Source organism: Leptodactylus fuscus, chromosome 2 (genome assembly GCF_031893055.1).
Source record: "Leptodactylus fuscus isolate aLepFus1 chromosome 2, aLepFus1.hap2, whole genome shotgun sequence".
Lineage (NCBI taxonomy): Eukaryota > Metazoa > Chordata > Amphibia > Anura > Leptodactylidae > Leptodactylus > Leptodactylus fuscus.
In genome coordinates, this window is record NC_134266.1 from 272,829,525 (window position 1) to 272,851,150 (window position 21,626).

Genomic DNA, 21,626 nt, shown 5'->3' on the forward strand with positions numbered 1-21,626 from the left:
CTCAGTATCAGCCGCGGTCTCCACCAATCAGACATGTATCTGAGGAAAACAAAGACAATTCCAAACATTTCTAATTTATTTCCCTGGAAGGAAAAATTCTCCTTCTTCTCTACTTGTTCAATCACTGCCGGTCGTCGTCCTGTGCGGAGACGGATTCAATCCGCTTTACATTAGTCCTAATGACTCCTAAAAGCCTGAAGAGCTCGGAGGACGCGAGCGCCATAGATTTATTGATGGGTTAATTTGCTACTAATGAGGCGTCTACTGTTCATTAGTATTGGGTGTATGGAGAAGCTAGTAAGCAGGATGGCGAGAATTAAAGGGGTCCCCGGATGAGAATGCCGAGCTAAAAACAGCAGCAACAATCTAGGTAAGCAAAATACATCCCTAAAGGAAACAGCTATCAGATCCGAAACAGTATCACCTGCTCCTATAAGTACACCCAAAATACTGAACATAGCAAAATGGCAGAAAGTCACCTAAACCTAACTACACCCATGATAATATTCCTGTACATAAGAGCAGTATTATAGTAGTTATATTCTTGTAGATAGGAGTAGTATTATAGTAGTTATATTCTCGTACATAGGGGCAGTATTATAGTAGTTATATTCTTGTACATAGGAGTAGTATTATAGTAGTTATATTCTTGTACATAGGGGCAGTATTATAGTAGTTATATTCTTGTACATAGGAGTAGTATTATAGTAGTTATATTCTCGTACATAGGGGCAGTATTATAGTAGTTATATTCTTGTACATAGGGGTAGTATTATAGTAGTTATATTCTTGTACATAGGGGCAGTATTATAGTAGTTATATTCTTGTACATAGGAGTAGTATTATAGTAGTTATATTCTTGTACATAGGAGCAGTATTATAGTAGTTATATTCTTGTACATAGGAGCAGTATTATAGTAGTTATATTCTTGTACATAGGAGGTAGTAATATAGTAGTTGTATTCTTGTACATAGGAGCAGTATTATAGTAGTTATATTCTTGTACATAGGAGGTAGTATTATAGTAGTTGTATTCTTGTACATAGGAGCAGTATTATAGTAGTTATATTCTTGTACATAGGAGCAGTATTATAGTAGTTATATTCTTGTACATAGGAGGTAGTAATATAGTAGTTATATTCTTGTACATAGGAGCAGTATTATAGTAGTTATATTCTTGTACATAGGAGCAGTATTATAGTAGTTATATTCTTGTACATAGGAGTAGTATTATAGTAGTTATATTCTTGTACATAGGAGGTATTATTATAGTAGTTATATTCTTGTACATAGGAGTAGTATTATAGTAGTTATATTCTTGTACATAGTAGTAGTATTATAGTAGTTATATTCTTGTACATAGGAGCAGTATTATAGTAGTTATATTCTTGTGCATAGGAGGTAGTATTATAGTAGTTATATTCTTGTACATAGGAGGTATTATTATAGTAGTTATATTCTTGTACATAGGAGTAGTATTATAGTAGTTATATTCTTGTACATAGGAGCAGTATTATATTAGTTATATTCTTGTACATAGGAGCAGTATTATAGTAGTTATATTCTTGTACATAGGAGTAGTATTATAGTAGTTATATTCTTGTACATAGGAGCAGTATTATATTAGTTATATTCTTGTACATAGGAGCAGTATTATAGTAGTTATATTCTTGTACATAGGAGGTAGTATTATAGTAGTTATATTCTTGTACATAAGAGCAGTATTATAGTAGTTATATTTTGCCACATAGGGTTTCGGGGACACAGTGTAAAGTTGTAAAGAAATCCATTACTCCTCGCACAATATAATACAATCCTATACAATATAATATATACGCTCCATGAAGAGACTTTCAGGATGAAAATAAGCCATTACAGAATCCGTACATTTCCCACCTCCTTACCACATAACCATCATTACGGCACTGCTAATGTTACTATGAATCATGGATTTGCCCTTTAAGTCTTGTGATGTCAGACCCTACAGGGGACAATACAGATTTGCCAGAAAACAAGCTTAGAAGAAATCCTTATAATAATAGCTGTATAATAATAATACTACTGCCATGCTGACCATTGGGCTGGCACACACTTACTGATCTGGAGGCGCGGAGCGTTGGACTAACAGCTGGCGCAGTTTCTATTCTCCTGGCATTAAACAAAGAGATAAAACCATTGAGGAGAAGAAAAGCCGTGTGGTCTCATAATCCATTAAACTATATCATCTGTACCAAGCGGCTCCTGGCAGATGTGAGGGCATGGAGGGGCGGGCGTGGGATTTGTAATCATTCTGCAAGTCACATTACATAACATATACAAACACAGCCGGGATGAGGAATGTGCACAGACTACGTCCCCATCATCCGCGGCTTATGAATTCCCGATAAGAATCGCATTCCAGGCAGGTTTGTCACCTACACGTGATCCTCCGCCGCCACTGGAAATGCGATACCTCATTGCACAATATTAGGGACCCGCTGCCAAGAAGCCGCGTTACTCAATCTATCCAGAGTCCGGTTTCGACCCAGCAAATAATACACAGGAAAACAATGCAGCATTGTATCCAACCTGGTACAGGAGGAACAGGGAACACGAACTGGTTGCAATGGAAACCTCTTAAAGGAATTGTCTGCTTGGTAAAGATTTGAATTCCCTAGGACATAATTCTTGAGTTTCTTTCCTTAGAGCTCGACATTGTGTCGCTCCTCCTGGAAATATTGGAATGTGTTCACAACTGGTTCCCCGTTCTTCTAGAAACTGGGGGACCCGACATTCAGACCACCAGCGATCAGACGCCTATCTCCTATGCACAAGATACGTGTTCTTAAAGGGGTTGTCCCATAACAAGGATCCTATCTATACTGCTTGTTAATGTGGAATTAAGACTTTTCCTAAATACACTACTTCAGCAAAACTGCTTTGTTTGTCCACTATCTTAATTTATTCACTTCATTGTTGACACTGCGTTTATATGGCCCTTGGGATTATCTGCTCAAATGTCAAGTGAGGTAGCTGCCTGCTTTCAGGGGAGAGGGAGGAGGGGCTAAGTGCACAGGAGCGAGCCTGTGTCTGTAGCTGTTCCTGTGTCTGCACCACACATGTGACCTAGCTTCCTGCTCTCAGATAAAGGAGGGGTGAAATGAGTGCCGCTTTCTTATATAAAAAAGTCTAAATCCTAGTGGACCTGGTCCCTCTGCTCACTAGGATTTAGCTTTCTTATATAGAGCAGGCTAAAAGCTAGTGGGCAGAAGGACCTGGTCCCTTATCCCACTAGGATTTAGCCGACTCTATATAGAACAAGCTAAATCCAAGTGTTATAGGACCTTTGATGACATCACAGGCCCTTCAGTCGTCCCATAGGATCACGCTATGTGGTGAGCGGAGCTACACACTAATGTGGGGGCGGGGCTAAACTGGAGGTAGTCGGACAGTGTAGCTTTGCCTATGAAGCCCCGCCCACCAATTGACGTCGAAAACCAGGAAGAAAGAAGTCTTTGCAGCAGCGAAGACTGGTGAGCAAGGGACATGGGAATACCCCTTTAATGTCACCACTCCTTGAAGCTTTATTACTAACATACACTCCATTCCCATTCTTGACCTTTAAGAGCCTGCAATGCTCATTCCTCTCCCTCCTTGGCTGACACAAACTCTTGGTCACATGACCAACTTCACTCTACTCAATGGGCCTGTGGTCAGTGTAGAGTGGAGTCATTGAGTTTGTTCTCTATGCGCGACCAAACGACTGGACCGATCCCCACCAAATTTGGCATACAGGTACATCACGTGTCCAGGAAGGTTTTAGACTGGGTCTCAGCTTTCTTGGATGCACGGATCCTGAGATACAGTATTCCAAAAAAATGGACCTGCATTAGCCAATACAAGCCTGCAAGTCTTTCACTCATATTCCAACTGCCATACACTCAGTCACATGTCCCTTTTCAGCCAAAAGAAGCTCGCAGGTGATTACTCTCCATATACACACAGATTTACACCAGGTACCCATAACAACCGATCGCAGGTTTTTCATTGATGTCCAAACAGATATACATGATCACATGATGCTTCTGGACCAATGGAAACTCGCAGGTTCTTCAGTCTTCACATACACACAGCTTTACACCAGGTTTCCATAGCAACCAACCTATTCTTATGGGGCCACTACATAAATAAAAATATACCCGTGTGAAACAGTGTTCTTTTCCTGGTTAGTAAAAAAAAAAAAAAAAAAGCTTAACCAGAGCAGGGAATACATCGGTAAGATTTATTAGACACCCCCCCCTCCCGATAACCCCTTTAAATCTAATCACTACATTTTCATGAAGAATAATAGAGCAACACCCCTTGTAGCGGTCACCACTAACACACATATGCTAGGAACGCTTACAAGACCGTTTCATAAATGGGGACGCATGTTGGGAAAAAAAATCAACGTACTTTAGAGACCGCTGTTTGCCAAAACCATGACATATCCCCCCAACAAGATAGGTCAGTCGTTGTCAATGTATAAAATGTCCCAAAGGCCTCCAATACACGTGGGGAGGGCAATATGGGTCATAAAATCCAGCACAGACCCAGTCAGTAAACACGACTCCACGTATATGGACACTAGGAGCACAGTATAGGTCAGTAGGTCACAGCCACAAGGTGGCATAGACTCCTAGGGTCATAGGTCACTATGACACTTAGGGATTCGGGATGTGAGATCCAGGCACTATATGGACCCAACTTTCCATTCTCCATCTCCTGTGTACAGGGGACCTAAAGCTACAGAACCCCAATGCGAAGATTGCAACAGACCCCCAGTAAACATGTGACATTGTACATGCCCGGGTCTCCTTGTATAGCTCATAGTGACCAGGGCTGGGGGTCAGTCACAACCAATGAGTGCCCTATAGTTACGCTGGATAGATGACGGCTCTCCAGTTTACTGTAGATCAGAGGATTTATGGATTTTATATATCAGACACCACCTTAGAATTTGCAAGAAATCCCTCAAAGATGAACATTACAGTAATAAGCACATACAGCAAACGGAGACGGTGAAAATACTGAACAAGATGTTTCAGCAGCGAGACAGATGAAGACGTCGCACAGACATATATATAGTGAGAACGTCTCATTATGGGTGTAAATGATCCTCAAGCAGAGAAAAACACTTGAGCACCGGACGCGTTTAAGCCGCATGAAATCTGCTCAGCCAGAAGTGCCTGTCAGGAGTGGTGAAAGCCTCGCACTAATGTGCCAAGTAATCCGCTAACACCGCCTGACACCGCTACCAACATCAACCGCAATCTGTTCATACAGGCAAAAATATCCTCAGTAATGTACATTATTCCCCCATCATGTACAGCTAAAGAATAGGAAAATCACAAGTATATTATATAGAAGTACAATAATATACTGCGTCCTATATACACAACCGCTATACTATACTGCATTGATTATACACAACCACTATATACTTAACCCTATAACTACGATTATACTATATAATATATACAACCAGCATATCGCCTTCAATGTACAAGAACTACTACTATAATACTACCCTCTATGTACAAGAATATAACTACTATAATACTGCTCCTATGTACAAGAATATAACTACTATAATACTGCTCCTATGTACAAGAATATAACTACTATAATACTACTATGTACAAGAATATAACTACTATAATACTACTCCTATGTACAAGAATATAACTACTATAATACTGCTGCTATGTACAAGAATATAACTACTATAATACTACCTCCTATGTACAAGAATATAACTACTATAATACTGCCCCCTATGTACAAAAATATAACTACTATAATACTGCTCCTATGTACAAGAATATAACTACTATAATACTACTCCTATGTACAAGAATATAACTACTATAATACTGCTCCTATGTACAAGAATATAACTACTATAATACTACCTTCTATGTACAAGAATATAACTACTATAATACTACTCCTATGTACAAGAATATAACTACTATAATACTGCCCCCTATGTACAAAAATATAACTACTATAATACTGCTCCTATGTACAAGAATATAACTACTATAATACTACTCCTATGTACAAGAATATAACTACTATAATACTGCTCCTATGTACAAGAATATAACTACTATAATACTACTCCTATGTACAAGAATATAACTACTATAATACTGCTCCTATATACAAGAATATAACTACTATAATACTACTCCTATGTACAAGAATATAACTACTATAATACTGCCCCCTATGTACAAGAATATAACTACTATAATACTACTCCTATGTACAAGAATATAACTACTATAATACTACTCCTATGTACAAGAATATAACTACTATAATACTGCTCCTATGTACAAGAATATAACTACTATAATACTACTCCTATGTATAAGAATGTGGACTAGAGTCAGACTGGAATTGCTGTGATATGTGAATTCTCATAGTGGTGGTGTCAGTGTAGTATTAGCTTCTCTATGCTGTGCTATGGTTTCTATGTGTGTGGTTGGTGCAGTCTTCATTCCTTCTCTGTCTCAGATGAATTGACCTTAGAAAACCAGGAGGAGATCGTGTTCTTGTCCTGCTTCATTGGGCGTTGTAAATAATTAAAGTATTTTTTTTCGGTTCCTGTGTATTGGGTTCTTGTGTGCTTGTTGGGGGGTCCTTTATAATGACTCTGCATAGATGCAATGACCTTTCCCTCCTCATATACATTCACCTGGATTTAATTGGCTCCAGAGAATTGTCTGCTGCAGATACAGAGATAATCTTATCTTACCTGGAAGGTCCTCAACATCAATGGGCTGCATTGTGACAGGGAAGAGAACTGAGATTTCCACCTGTATACAGAGAGCAACATCCAGATGATATCCTTCAAGACCATTATATATACTTTGCATGTGACACTGGGTTCACACCAGCGTTTGGCACTCCGGATTAGGTTACCGTCTTCTGCCGGCAGAAGACTGAAACCTGTCATGCCGAGTCCGGCCGTGAGAGTTTTATGCTTTCCGCGACTAAACAGTTTTGTTTTTTAAACCGGACACAGAGTAGTGCATGTCCGACTGTGTCCGGTTTTAAAAAAACGGCTTTGCCGCGGAGAGCATAAAACACTGAACTTGTTTGGATGTTAGTCGAGGTTCTTTATCCGCCATCCGCACAATCTTGCGGTGAAATCTCTCGTCAATTTTTCTTTTGCGTCCACATCTAGGGAGGTTAGCCACAGGGCCATGGGCTTTACACTTCTTGATGACACTGCGCACGGTAGACACAGGAACATTCAGGGCTTTGGAGATGGACTTGTAGCCTTGAGATTGCTCAGGCTTCCTCACAGTTTTGCTTCTCAAGTCCTCAGACAGTTCTTTGGTCTTCTTAATTTTCTCCATGCTCAATGTGGTCACACAAGGACACAGGACAGAGGTGGAGTCAACTTTAATCCATTTCAACTGGCTGCAAGTGTGATTTAGTTATTGCCACCACCTGTTAGGTGCCTCAGGTAAGTAACAGGTGCTGTTAATTACACAAATTAGAGAAGCATCACATGATTTTTCAATTAGTGCCAATACTTTTGTCCACCCCCTTTTTTATGTTTGCTGTGGAATTATATCCAATTTGGCTTTTTGACAATTCTTTTTGTGGTTTTCCATTGAAGACAAATTAAATGAAGATAATCCGAAAGAATATGTGATTGCAATCATTTTCTGGAAGAAAATAAGTATTATCGACAGAATTGCAGGGGTGCCAATACTTTTGGCCAACAATGTAGAAGCAGTATTATAGTAGTTATATTCTTGTATATAGGAGCAGTAATATAGTAGTTATATTCTTGTACATAGGAGCAGTATTATAGTAGTTATATTCTTGTACATAGGAGTAGTATTATAGCAGTTATATTCTTGTATATAGGAGCAGTAATATAGTAGTTATATTCTTGTACATAGGAGCAGTATTATAGTAGTTATATTCTTGTATATAGGAGCAGTAATATAGTAGTTATATTCTTGTACATAGGGGGCAGTATTATAGTAGTTATATTCTTGTACATAGGAGGTAGTATTATAGTAGTTATATTCTTGTACATAGGAGGTAGTATTATAGCAGTTATATTCTTGTACATAGGAGCAGTATTATAGTAGTTATATTCTTGTATATAGGAGCAGTATTATAGTAGTTATATTCTTGTACATAGGAGCAGTATTATAGTAGTTATATTCTTGTATATAGGAGCAGTATTATAGTAGTTATATTCTTGTATATAGGAGGTAGTATTATAGTAGGTATATTCTTGTACATAGGAGGTAGTATTATAGTAGTTATATTCTTGTACATAGGAGCAGTATTATAGTAGTTATATTCTTGTACATAGGAGGTAGTATTATAGTAGTTTTATTCTTGTACATAGGGGGCAGTATTATAGTAGTTATATTCTTGTATATAGGAGTAGTATTATAGTACTTACATTCTTGTACATAGGTGACGCCGCTGATCTCTGGTCACATCTTTGCTCTCAGTCCTGTCTATATAAATAAGCGCTGTCTATAAACACTTTACATATTTAATAGCACAGATTAGAAGTTCAGTCCGCGCTCCAGGCCACAATATAAGAAGCCGGTTAATACCGTCGTCTGAGAAATGTCGGCACTTTCTGATTGCCATCATTTAAGTCTGACGCGTTTCGAGTATTGATCAGACATGATTGAAATTCTCTTGTGACATTTGCACAAGCACGAGAGGAGCCGCGTGATGTGTGGAGGTCAGCAGGGTGTAAGACACAAATCAAATCAAAAAATGCTTTATTGGCACGTCCGAATAGGTATTTGGCATTGCCAAAGCTAGTAAAGTGTGTGTGGGGGGGGGGGGGAGGGGTTTGGGTTATAACAGTCCATGGAGTCTCATCTTCCTCTTCGTTGGTGACTGCTATATGGGGGGGGGGGGGGTTGGAGGTGGGGTGGGGCAGGGAGGTTGGTTTGGGGTATAACAGTCCGTGGAGTCTCGTCTTCCTCTTCGTTGGTGACTGCTATATGGGGAGGTGGGGGCGGGGCGGGTGTTTTGGGATAAATATAACAGTCCATGGAGTCTCATCTTCCTCTGGTTTGGTGACAGCTGGACACGTATTGGGCAGCGATCTCCACAGTGGCTTCTTCTTCTCCCAGTAGGATGTAGAGTTTCCTCTTCTCGTCTGCAGATATGAAGTCTGGGATGTGGGCAGAGAGTCTTTGGTAGTAGACGGCCCTCACAGCTGAGTATTTGGTGCAGTGTAGCAGGAAGTGGGTCTCGTCTTCTAAGACCCCCTGGTCACAGTGCTGGCACAGTCTCTTCTCCCGTGGCTTGTACGACTGTCTGTATCGCCCCGTCTCTATCTCTAGGTTGTGGGCGCTCAGTCTGTACTGGCTCAGGGTCTGTCTGTGCGTGGGGTGGCGTATTCTCTCCAGGTAGGTGGCCATGGTGTAGTCCCTTTGTAGGGATTGGTACACGGTGAGTTTCTTGGAGTTATTTATTTCATTTCTCCATTCTTCAATGTACCGCTCTCTGTTTGCCTCTGTGGTCGCCTTTATTTCGGCCTTGGTTATCATCTGTTGGAGTTTTTGGTTTGGTGGTTGGCTGCTGTTTGGTTGTTGAATGTCTGGTTTGCTCAGGTGGCTTAGCCATGCTTGGTGGTGGTAGGAGTCAGGCTTGCTCCCCTGGATGTGTGCCTGGAAAGCTAGCGCCCTCTTCTGTATGGTGAGCCATAGGGGGAGTCTGCCTAGCTCTGCCCTGCAGGCCATGTTGGAGGTGTTGCGATGGACATGGAGCAGGTATTTGCAGAACTCCAGGTGGAAGTTCTCTGTTGGGCTGGAATCCCACCTTGACTGGTCTGGGTAGGTGGCTGGGCCCCAAACTTCACTGCCATAGAGAAGGATCGGGGTGATGACTGCGTCAAATATCTTCAGCCAGACCCTCACCGGTGGTTTGAGGTGGTACAGTTGTCTTCTGATGGCGTAGAAGGTTCTGCAGGCTTTTGCTTTCAGGGTTTCTATTGCTGCTTTGAAGCTTCCTGATTGGCTGAGCTCCAGCCCCAGGTAGGTGTAGCTGTTGGTTTTCTCCAGTGTGGAGCCGTTCAGTGTGAATTGTGGGGTGGTGGAGGCTTTATTGTGGCCCTTCTTCTGAAATACCATGACTTTGGTCTTCTTCTGGTTGATGGGTAGGGCCCATGTGGTGCTGAATTTTTCCAGCACTGACAGGCTTTCTTGGAGGTCTTTCTCGGTGGGGGCCAGGAGTAGGAGGTCATCGGCGTATAGCAGGAACTTCACCTCTCAATTGTTCAGGGTGAGGCCTGGGGTTGGTGAGGCCTCCAGGGCTGTAGCCAGTTCATTGATATAGATGTTGAAGAGCGTTGGGCTCAGGCTACAGCCTTGTCTGACCCCTCGGGCCTGACACAAAAACACCTCATATAGTTCCATACACTAATGGGCTTTTAAGATCTGTTCCAGGAGGTCCCCTGCTTGCCTACGTCCTTCACTTATCAGTTACTTCTATGTTCTCCCAACACTCCACGTATTGCTATGTAGACATTTTGTAGATTTCTGGCTCATGAATACAATACTCGAACTACAGTCTCTTTTCTCAGCAGAGGTCCAGGCCATTTCTCTACCCATGCCCCTATACTTTACACTGCATCTCTGCTCTCTCTCTCTCTCTACAGATCTATGACCACCGATTCCAGCCTAGGTGCAAAGACTAATAGTCCAAAGTAGAGGTAAGATAGTCAGAAGTCCATCTCTTCTCCGAGCAGAGGATCAGGGTGCTGCTCTGCTCACCCCCCATACTTTACACTGCAGCTTTGCTTGTTCAGACTGTCTATTATGAATGAACACAAGCTCGGAGTAAATTAACCGGTTAAGGACCAGGCCCAGAAGTACATTAAGGACCGGGCCTCTTTTTTCAAAACTGACATGTGTCACTTTAAATGGCAATAACTTTGAGACGCTTTAACTTACACAAGTGATTTTGAAATTGTTTTTTCGTAACACATTATACTTCACGTTAGTGGTAAACACTAATCAATATTTTTGTATTTATTTATAAAAAAACTAGCAAATTTGATGGAAATTTGGAAAAAATTGCAATTTTCAAAATGTGAAATTCTCTGCTTTTCAGGCAGATAGTCATACCATCCAAATACATGAATAAATATTATCTCCCATATCTCTGCTTTATATCGGCATCATCTTTTGATCGTCTTTTAATTCATTTTGGACGTTACAAGGCTTACAAGTGTAACAGCGATTTTCCAGATTTACAAGAAAATTCCTCAAACTAATTTTTTAGGGAACACTTCAGTTCTGAAAGGAATTATAAAGGCCTATATAATAGAAACCCCCATAAATCACCCCATTTTCAAAACTACACCCCTCAAATTATTCAAAACAGCATTTGGGATGTTTGTTAACCCTTTAAGCATTTCATAAGAATAAAAATAATATGGAGGTCAAATTTAGACATTTCATTTTTTTTCACTAATACATTCATTTAGACCTAAAATTAACACATTCACAAAGGGTTAAAGGAGAAAATGCATCTCACATTTTGTTATACAATTTCTCCCGTGCACAGAAATACCCCACATGTGGGTGTAAACTGATTTTTGGGCACACGGCAGTGCACGAAAGGGAAGGAGTGACACTGGGTGTTTGAACAGCATATTTTGCTGGAATAATTTTCAGGCACCATGTCACATTTGCAGAGCCCTTAGCGTACCAAAACAATGGAAACCCCCCAAAAGTGACCCCATTTTAGAATCTACACCCCTCACAGAATTCATCAAGGGGTATAGTCAGCATTTTGACCCTACAGTTGTTCCACAGATTTTACTAACATTGGAATGTGTAAAAGAAAAATTACTAAAATGTCACTTTATCCCCAAAGTTTTCATTTTCACAAGGGGTTAAAGGAGTAAAAGCCCCCCAAAGTTTGTTAAACAATTTATCCTGAACACGGCAATACCCCATATGTGGCCATATTCTGCTGTATGGGAACATGGCGGGGCTCAGAATGGAAGGAGCGCTATTTGGCTTTTGGATGGCAGATTTTGCTGGAATAATTTTAGGTGCCATGTCTGATTTGCAGAGCCCCTAGAGAACCAATACAGTGGAAACCCCCTAAAAGTGACCCCATTTTGGAAACTACACCCCCCACAAAACATATCAAAGGGTAGAGTGAGCATTTTGACCCTACAGCTGTTTCACAGATTTTATTAACATTGGGACATGAAAATGAAAATTTACTTTTTTTCCAACAAACTGTCAATTTAGCCCCAAATTTTTCATTTTCACAAGAGGATAAAGGAAAAAAAGCTCCCTAAAGTTCGTTACACAATTTCTCCTGAACACAGAAATGCCCCATATGTGGTCATAATCTACTGTATGGGAACATGGTGGGGCTCAGAATGGAAAGAGCGCTATTTGGCTTTTGAAGGGCAGATTTTGCTGGAATATTTTTCAGGTGCCATGTCGAATTTGCAGAGCCCCTAGTGTACCAATAAAGTGGAAACCCCCTAAAAGTGACCCCATTTTGGAAACTACACCCCTCATAGAATTTATCTAGGGGTTTGGTGAGCATTTTGGCCTCACAGCTGATTCACAGATTTTATTAACAATGGGACGTAAAAATGAAAAATTACTTTTTTTTTCCAATTAATCGTCCATTTAGCGCCATATTTTTAATTTTGCAAGTAGCTGAAGAATTAAAAGCCCCCCAGAGTTTGTTACACAATTTCTTCTTAACACGGCAATACCCCATATGTGGCCATAATCTGCTGTATGGGTATACGGTGGGGCTCAGAATGGAAAGAGCGCTATTTGGCTTTTAGAAAGCAGATGTGGCTGGAATAGTTCTCAGGTGTCATGTCGCATTAGCTGAGCCCCTAAAGTATCAATACAATGGAAACCCCCCATTGTGACCCCATTTTAGAAACTACACAGGTGACAGTAAACTGGAATTCACCAAGAAGTGACCCCATTTTGTAGGGACAATTTTAGGGCCTCTGCAAATGTGACGTGGTGTCCAAAAACAAAGAATCTAAATCTGCACTCCAAAAGCACATATCGCTCCTTCACATCTGCGCCCTGCTGGGTACCCAAATAGCGGTGTATGCCCACATGTATGACACTGGTGTACCCCGGATAACGGACTTAATGCCATATGTGGGTATAAATGGCTGTTTGGGCACAGCCGGGCACAGAAGGGAAGGAGCGCTATTTTGGTTTTTGGAGCACAGTTTGGTTTTAGGACACCATGCCACTTTTGCAAAGCCCCTGAATTGCCAATAAAGTGGAATCCGCAGACATGTCACCCCATTTTGGACACTAGCCCACTGATGGGATTTATGAAGTGTTGTAACGAGCGTTTTTAACCCTTGAGTGTTGCATTTATTTAGTTTCCAGAAATGAAATCACAGCTGATAATGAGAAGTTAAAAATGAAAAATTTCCAGAGATTCGCCATTTTAGTGCCCGATATGTTGTGCCCAACTTATGTCAGCAGAGACACTCCAAAAACTGGTAAGCGGGTATCCCGGGCACAACAGCTTTTAGAGCGTTCATCTCTGATACAAGGCGGGCACAACATATTACGCACTGAAATGACGTATTCCTGGAAAAATTGTCATTTTCACCTCTCACAATCAGCTTCGTATTCATTTATGGATAATAAGTTATAGCAACACTTGGGGGTTAAAAATGCTCTCTGTACCCCTGGAGAAATCCTTCAGGGGTGTAGTTTCCAAAATAAGGTCACATATCAGGGGATTCCACTTTACTGGCGTTTCAGATCTACAAAAGTGTCATGGCATCCAAAAACCAAACCGTCTGTGCTCCAAAAACCCAATAACCCTTCTTCCCTTTTGCGTCCAGCTGTGCCCTAATATCAGTTTATACCCACATATGACATTACGTCCGTTATCCTGGGTACACCAGTGTCATACATGTGTCATAAACTGCAGTTTGGGCGCACAGCAGGGCGCAGAAGCGATGGAGCGCGATGCGGCTTTTGGAGTACAGATTTTGATGTTTGGTATCTGGACGCCATGTCATGTTTGTAGAGCCTGTAAGGTACCAGAAAAGTGGATTCCCCAAAGGAGTGACCCCATTTTGAAAACTGCACCCCTCAAAGAATTTATCAGGGGGTGTAGTGAGTATTAGTATCCCAGACGTGACTGCACAGCGGATGGCGAAGAGGGAATGTATAAGCGGTGCGGAGGACATTGCAGACACCAAATTCCCTACTATGTCCCAATAGCTCCTATGATTGGGGGAGTCACTCTGGGGGTCACTTTGGGGGTCACTTCTGGTGTTTTTTCGCTCATAAGCTGTAAATCTGGGGTGTCCCCTGATATTCGCTCGCACAGCTTATATATTCCCTATCTGCCGCAGCCAGTTGTGTTCTAATAATTTGGCGATTTTTGGGGGGTTTTGCCTTGACATTGCTAGATGCTATATTTTCTTTATTTTTCTGGTGACGCGGCCATATAAGGGCTTGTTGTTTGCAGGATGAGATGCATTTTGTAATGACACCATCTTTGGGTGCCTACAACTTACTGATTACATTTTATTAACTCTTTCTTGCTGGATTAAAAAAAAAAAAAATCAATCCTGCATTGAGTTTTACATTTTAAATTTTTCGCCATGCAGCGTACAGCATAAGTAACATGTGTCCTTTATTCTGCGGGTCGGTACGGTTACGGCGATACCTCATTTATGTTATTTTTTTATGCGATACTAAGTCTGCAGAACAAAAACACATATGGGGACATAAATCAATGTTTTTTGCATCGACATCTTCTGAGACGTAACATTTTTATTTTTCGGTTGACAGTGTTGGTTGAGGGCTTATTTTTTGCGGGAAAATGTGCGCTTTTTATTGGCACTGTTGTGGGGTGAATATGACTTTTTGATCACTTTTTATAGCATATTTTGTAGGATGAGATGGCAAAAAATCATTATTTCCGGCGAGTTTTTTCCGTTTTTTTTTTCCGACGTTCACCGTGTACATTAAATATTATTTCAGTTTTATTGTACAGGTTGTTACGGACGCGGCGATACCAAATATGCATTGCTTTTTTTAATTTTTAGTGCTTTTTTTTATATAATTCATTTTGTATAGAAAAAAAGGGATTTTTGGACTTTAGAACTTTATTACTTTTTTCATACACTTTATTATTTTTTTTTAACTTTTTTTTTACTTTTTCATGTGTCCCTTTAGGACACTTGAATCAGTTGATGCTTTGATGAAAGCACCAACTGATTCTACACAGTAGCAGACAGGACACGAGCAGGAGATGAACCTGCTCGTGTCCTGTAAGCTGCAGAGGAAGTGAGCTGCATCGCTCACTTCCTCCACCGCCTGGCAGGATCACCAGGTATGTGGGGGCTCCGGTAGTCTGGGGTCACTGGCCAGACCCCAGACTACCTGTTACTGACATCGGCACCCCTCGATCTCGCCGCGGGGGGTGCCGATCACTTTAAATTATCGGCGGATCCCTTTCGATCGCGCCGTGATGTTTCACGGCGCGATCGAAAGGGTTAACACGTCCAGTCGGACTGAGTTCCGACTGGACGTTATGGAGGAAGGGGTTAGGTGTTAGTAACACCTAACCCCTGTCCCCCCCGCACCCCTCCCCCCGCCAGAAAGGTACCTAAAGGCCGGACGTATTTTGACAATAGTCCGGTCTTTAGGTACCAGCACATGAGGCCGTAAATTTACGTACGGCGGTCCTCATGTGGTTAATGCAGCCAGGTTATCTTACATCAAGGACAAAATGGTTGTAAACTATGCAAAAGCAGTCCAGAATGTGGTATTTCACACTGCGCCCACAAGTGTTACTACAACCCCCCCCCCCCTCAATGCGCACAGGGTGGTAGACTGTAGTGGACTACAACTCCCAGCAGTCACAGGGCTCTAACTAACAGAGGGTCACAGTCTCTACCATGTAAAAGAATGGTAATAAATGTCATGTGCGGATATTTATACAGGGTGTGAAGACATATGCAACCTGCACAATGTGTCCTCACTGCCCCTCCCCGACATCTGCAGCCGGGAACGTGTGCTCTGAAGGAACGACTTAATACTGCGCTCTGCCAAGCGACGGCTGGCGGGTGATGTCCTTGACACGCACGTGGCGCCCACGTCTCACCACACACAGGCTGAAAAGACAGGTGTGTAGGTTCATTGGGGCAGAGGATGAGGAAAGCGGCCGCATCCAATCACTGAGCAGATTGTATCCTGAGGTTTTATCTGGACCTGGGAAAGTTGTGTTACTATTAAAAAAAGCTTCCACTACAGGAATGACCACTCAGCTCTCCTCGAATCCTGAAAGGTACATACTTGGAATAGGACGCCATGTTTAGTGGGGTCCCAGCGGGCACTAAAGCAGCAAAACCCCTTTAAAAATCGGTTACATACATGAACCATGGGGCGTCCTCATGTCAGCTCCTGCAAGCTCGGTCACGGTTACGCAATGCAAGATTATGGGCAACCCGTTTTGGGGGTGCTAAGTGCACCTTAAGGCAGTCCAATGGGGTTCTGTGAACCCCAAGATACAGATCTGCACCGTATTTACAGTTTGAATGGGGTTTTTAAAGACACCGCACCAGTCACAAAAATTCCCCCACGTCTGGTCTCATCCCAAAGCAGCACACGCGACAGAACGCTGTGGATTTTCCATCCGAATTTATGGGTAGAAACTCTAACATAATACCGGCAAAAAGATTAGATTTTAATAAATTCCATCCACACACCGTAGAAAGAAAATAATCTGCAGCCTGTCAGTCTAGGTTGCGGTATTTCACAGCGGATTTCACGCTTTCAATGAATGCACAAGGTCAATGGCACAACAAATTTGCCGTAAAATCTGCATTAAAAATAAAATAAAAAAAGTCAGAATTTTTCCGATTTCGTTTACTACTCGTGTGAAATCCGTGGTCAGAAGTCAGAGAATACGCAGGGGAGACAACAGCAGCAAATCTCCTCTGCAGAACAATATCTACACGGAAACTTGTCATAAAGCTGTGATGTCATCCGGCATTCTACCAACATGGCGTCCAGAATGAATAGAGAACGCAGCGCACCAACGAGGCGACACCATAAGCGCCATTTCAGTCATAAAAGCACTAAATAGAGATACCGGACTCTGCTAAATTTTTTCTTCTGTTGTTTATCAAACACATCTGTTCCTAGGAAAGTTGGGTGACAACTAAAACCGCTAATACACTCTCATCCCTTCCCAATGGAAGCCGTCTGTGATAGGTAACTTTACCATTCAGGAATCGGGTAAAGCTGGGTCACAAAACCCTGTGGAAACCCGTAAGTGGTAATGCCGCCATGATATACAGTGGTGCGCTCAGTTGCGTGGCTAGTAAGTCTTATCTTTCAGGAGCCTGGGAAAGCTGAGTGTGAGCCGCGTAGAAGTTGTAATGGCAACAAGGGCGACAAGCTTTGAATAATTAGGCTGGGGTATCGGTTCTGCTGCCTGGAAAATTCCTTTAAGGAATTGCTGAAGAGAATTTGACAGAAAATGGGCCTCCTATATAAAGCGGTCAAAGAAAAATGGCCTCTGTTGTCCATAGCAAACAATCACCGTGCTCTATATAGCTGAAAGCCGTGCTATGAGACGGTTTGAGGCCTAGTCTCTGTTATCTTCTTGAATGTTATTTGCTCACGGCAGACATTGCCACTAGTAACGTCGAAGGCTGACAAGCATGACGGGGACGTCTCCGGATAGCGACAGCTCTGCCACCTCAGCACAGGCTGGCGAACAAGGCATGAAAATAAATACTGCCAAATGGTCATCAAGTTTTGTGCGCACAAATGTGTAACTTTCTATTTTATATCACCCCGCCAAATTAGGATTAGAATTTAGGATACATTCACACGGAGTTTTTGGTCCGCGTCAAAATCCGCCTCCAAAAACTGCCTTCACAATAGAGTCCTATGTAATCTGCCAGCGCTTTTTTTCCGCTAGCGGAAAAAAGAAGCGACATGACATTTCTTCAGGTGGATTCCGCCTGGAAAAAAAAAAAAAAAAAAAAAAAAAAAACACTGTGAACCCAGCCTTACACCATTTCACTGGCATAAATGATACCTGGAGTCTATGGTGGCTATAAGGCCCCTCTCACACAGGGAGCAGATTGGTGGATTTTGGCCCTGAGAGTGACGCGGGAAGTCGTGACAGTCGTGGCTTCCCCCTCCGGAGTAGGCTCAAATGAATGGGCCGACTCCGGAGGGCGCTGCCGCGAGGCAGACACTGGGGCTGAATCAACCACAGCGTCCGCCTGAAGAAGGGGCAGCTCACTTCTTTTTTTCCCCCCATGAGCGGCAACATGGCGCTCACAGAAAAAAGTAAGCTGGCAGTCTACAGAGACCTCCATTGTGGGGGGCGGATTATGACGTGGATTCAGCGCCATAATCCGCCCCCTCTTGCCCTGTGTGAATGAGCCCTTCGGGGTGCGGTGGAAGGTGCGCCTGGTTTATGCACCTTGTCATAAATGAGGGGAACCCTCCACTGGCGCAGGAAATATGAATGCTGGCGGTGTATACACACACAAATACTTATATTCAGTATACACTGTATATACACACATACCGTATAATCAGTATACACAGTATATACACATACTATATAATCAGCCTATACACATACAGTATAATCAGTATACACACACACTTGCCATGTATACATATTCATCTCTACTAGCTTGTTATCCCCCCATCCCCTTCATCTCCCTCACAAGCGGAGACCATAATAATGTCACATGTGGTCTCTTCCGTCAACATGGCAGGACATTTTCCACGCTGGCTCATTAGGCGTGCCGCTTGTTGTGCGGAATACCTAACCGGACAAATATTTCCTGCTTTCTCTGTTTTGGATCTCATTTTACTGTAAATGAGCGGCCACAAGGGAGACAGAAACAGCGACTTAAAGTGCCCTGCACCCGATTATATCACCGAGCCATGGTGAGCGGTGACACTGCCTGCGCCCTACATAAAAGAGAGGTCACAACAAAGATGGCCGACCAACCAACCACATAGTTTCACCCCATAGGACCAACCAGGGCTGTCCCCCCCCACTAAGGGCCCTATAACTGCCCCTATTATATGTATGCCCTTACACCAGTGACATTACCAGCACAGCTTTCCTTGCGGTCAATGTTAATATCGCACGAGGGTGCAAATTTTACCATTTTGTCACGATAACGCCCAAAAATGTATAAAAATTGGTAAATCTTTATGTAAACATTACCGTATACAATAGGAATAGGATCATCACGTGACGACCGCTACAACCAGCGCACACACGTGACGTACGCTCCAGGCATCCATATATCCGTATACCCACTCTGATGTATACGGACAGCTCAGATATGGCACTGCCAGGGATAAAAGCAGCGAAACCTGTTCCATCTCATAGGTGATCCAACATTCTGCTCAAGGAGCGGAGGTGAACTGGAAAACACGTTTTTACGCTCCAGCTGCGCCCGCGTTCCCTGGTGGACGGCTGTGTCACTAATCCGCAACCTAATGGCGGTCTGTCATCCCATCCACACACATGCAAGTCACAGGGGAGAGACGCGTCTCCGGAGAACCGTTACCTCATGTAATCCAGGGCTGGCGCTGCCACTCTCCGGCCGACGGTGACTGCACAATTTGCTGCGGCAAGTATAACACGTACGCATCTTTATGTCACACTAAAGACTGCTCCACCTGCGCCCTGAGAGGAGCCGCACACTTGGTTACTAACCTCGGGCTCCAGCTGATGCAAGACTACAACTCTCAAGGTGAAGACGTCGGGGTTTCTTGGGAGTTGTAGTTTTTCCGGTGTGTGATGGGCCATAGGGAGGAGACCACTGGTGTGGAGGGTAAACTGCCCGTCACTAGTGACTAGCCAAGAGACATAGATTAGGAAAACATGGCTGCTTCTTTCCAGAAACAGCACCCCTCTTGTCTACGGTGATCTGTGGTACTGCACCCCATCTACATTTGTGCTTGCCATGTTTGGAGGACTCATATAAAATGCAAGAAAGGTTCGAGAGATCGGTGCACGTTCCTGTGGATATTCTGTACCCCTAATGGAGTGATTCAGGGTTACCAATTAAAGATCTAAGCCCCCCCACTGATCAGCTTTTTGAGTTCTGCAGCCACTTCAGTACTAATGAAGCACAGCTCCACGCACTGTATAGTGGCTGTACTTGGTATTGCAGTTCAGCCTCCATTCACTAACAGGGCCTGTGACCAATGACTCTGACATCACATGTGAAGCAGAGCGGCCCTCCCCTTTAAGATCCCTGATCACCTGATCAGAGCGGACTACAAGTATAAAGAGCGTCTCCCACTCTGGAGGACTTGTCCAGTCCTGCATTGCACTGATGTGAATGGACACCGTGTAATACTTCATTCCTCCTATGGTGGCGCTGCAGGAAACCCACCACCATATATGTAGAATCTGCAAGGTCCATAAACTAAGAGTGAGGGGAGTGGAGGATTCTGCCGAGTAGCTCTCTGCCGCCTCTTGAAAGATTCTGCCGCCTCAGCTGACCACGGGCAGCGATTATTACCGCTCTGCCGCTTTCCATTGTGTAGGAAATTTCAATCACTTTAATCGCAGTTCACACATTTTTTTTCCAAGTGAAATAAAAAGGTCTCAACAGCCGTCACTTTTCTAAAAATATTTTGTACTTGTATTTTGCGCCGTACGCTCAGGGCTCCTGGCTGTACTGCAGATCAGAGGGAGAGCGAGCCAGAAAACGGAGGACGCCGCGACCTTCCGATCATTAGAGCGGTTTATTTTTTTCTTTTACTGGAAAGGCAAATCCGTGGAAACCATTCTACCCAGTTAGTAAAATCGTGAGCGCACAAACAAAAAACAGACGTATGTGGAAACTGTCAGCAAGTGGGAAAGTTACAGCTAGAATAGTGGCCTCTAGAGGGGACGTGAAGCATTACACAGCGTCCATTCAAATGTATGATGGATCGTGTAATAGAGGCGCCAAAATGGGAGCGTCAGTGTCAGACGGTCAGCTAAAATTCGCTTTAGCTCAGGAATACCTATACTAAGCGTAAAATACACCTTGCTGATGGTTTCCAAGCATTAAAACGAATTTCTTTCTATAGTGGGTCAGATATGGGGTCAACATTACACAAGGTGGATGAACAGAATTGCAGTTTCAGCGGCCGTACCTGTGACGAAGCCTCCTGCTCTGCCGCTGGTACCGACATGACCACGCACAGAAAAAAAAATAAAATTGAATAGAATATTTCCATTTCCTGTGTATAAGTCGCCGCTCCCGACGCAGTTGGAGGGTCTCACAATATCCGCTACTTACAGATTACATTTCCAAATGCAATTTCCAATCTAATGAGCCTTCAGTCACTGTTCTGCGCCCCTTCCCCCCATGTCCTTACTCACCCCAACTGGGGACCCACGCAGCTTACGCAGCGTCTTTGTGTTAGATGCATCCGCTGATTGAATCAGACAGTAAATATATCACTAGGGCCGGGAGATGTGCGGGGAGGCGGCTGAGTGCTGCGCCACCGATCCGCTATCATCTTCATCTCTAGGTATCCACATGGCGGTATTATTAGGAATAT

The 21,626-nt window shown here is 42.9% G+C and overlaps 1 protein-coding gene across 4 annotated transcripts in view; it reads right to left on the reverse strand.

Annotated features, from left to right (window-relative positions):
* Positions 1-21,626, reverse strand: part of GDPD5 (glycerophosphodiester phosphodiesterase domain containing 5) — a 105,194-nt gene that overhangs the window by 68,055 nt on the left and 15,513 nt on the right. Inside the window, exon 1 of one of the 4 annotated variants that reach the window (XM_075266284.1) lies at positions 2,097-2,116. The exons of the other annotated variants lie outside the window; for them this stretch is intronic. The gene's annotated coding sequence lies outside the window, so the exon portion shown is untranslated. Of the gene's footprint in view, positions 1-2,096; positions 2,117-21,626 lie in introns of those variants that run through there. 4 annotated transcript variants of the gene reach the window in all.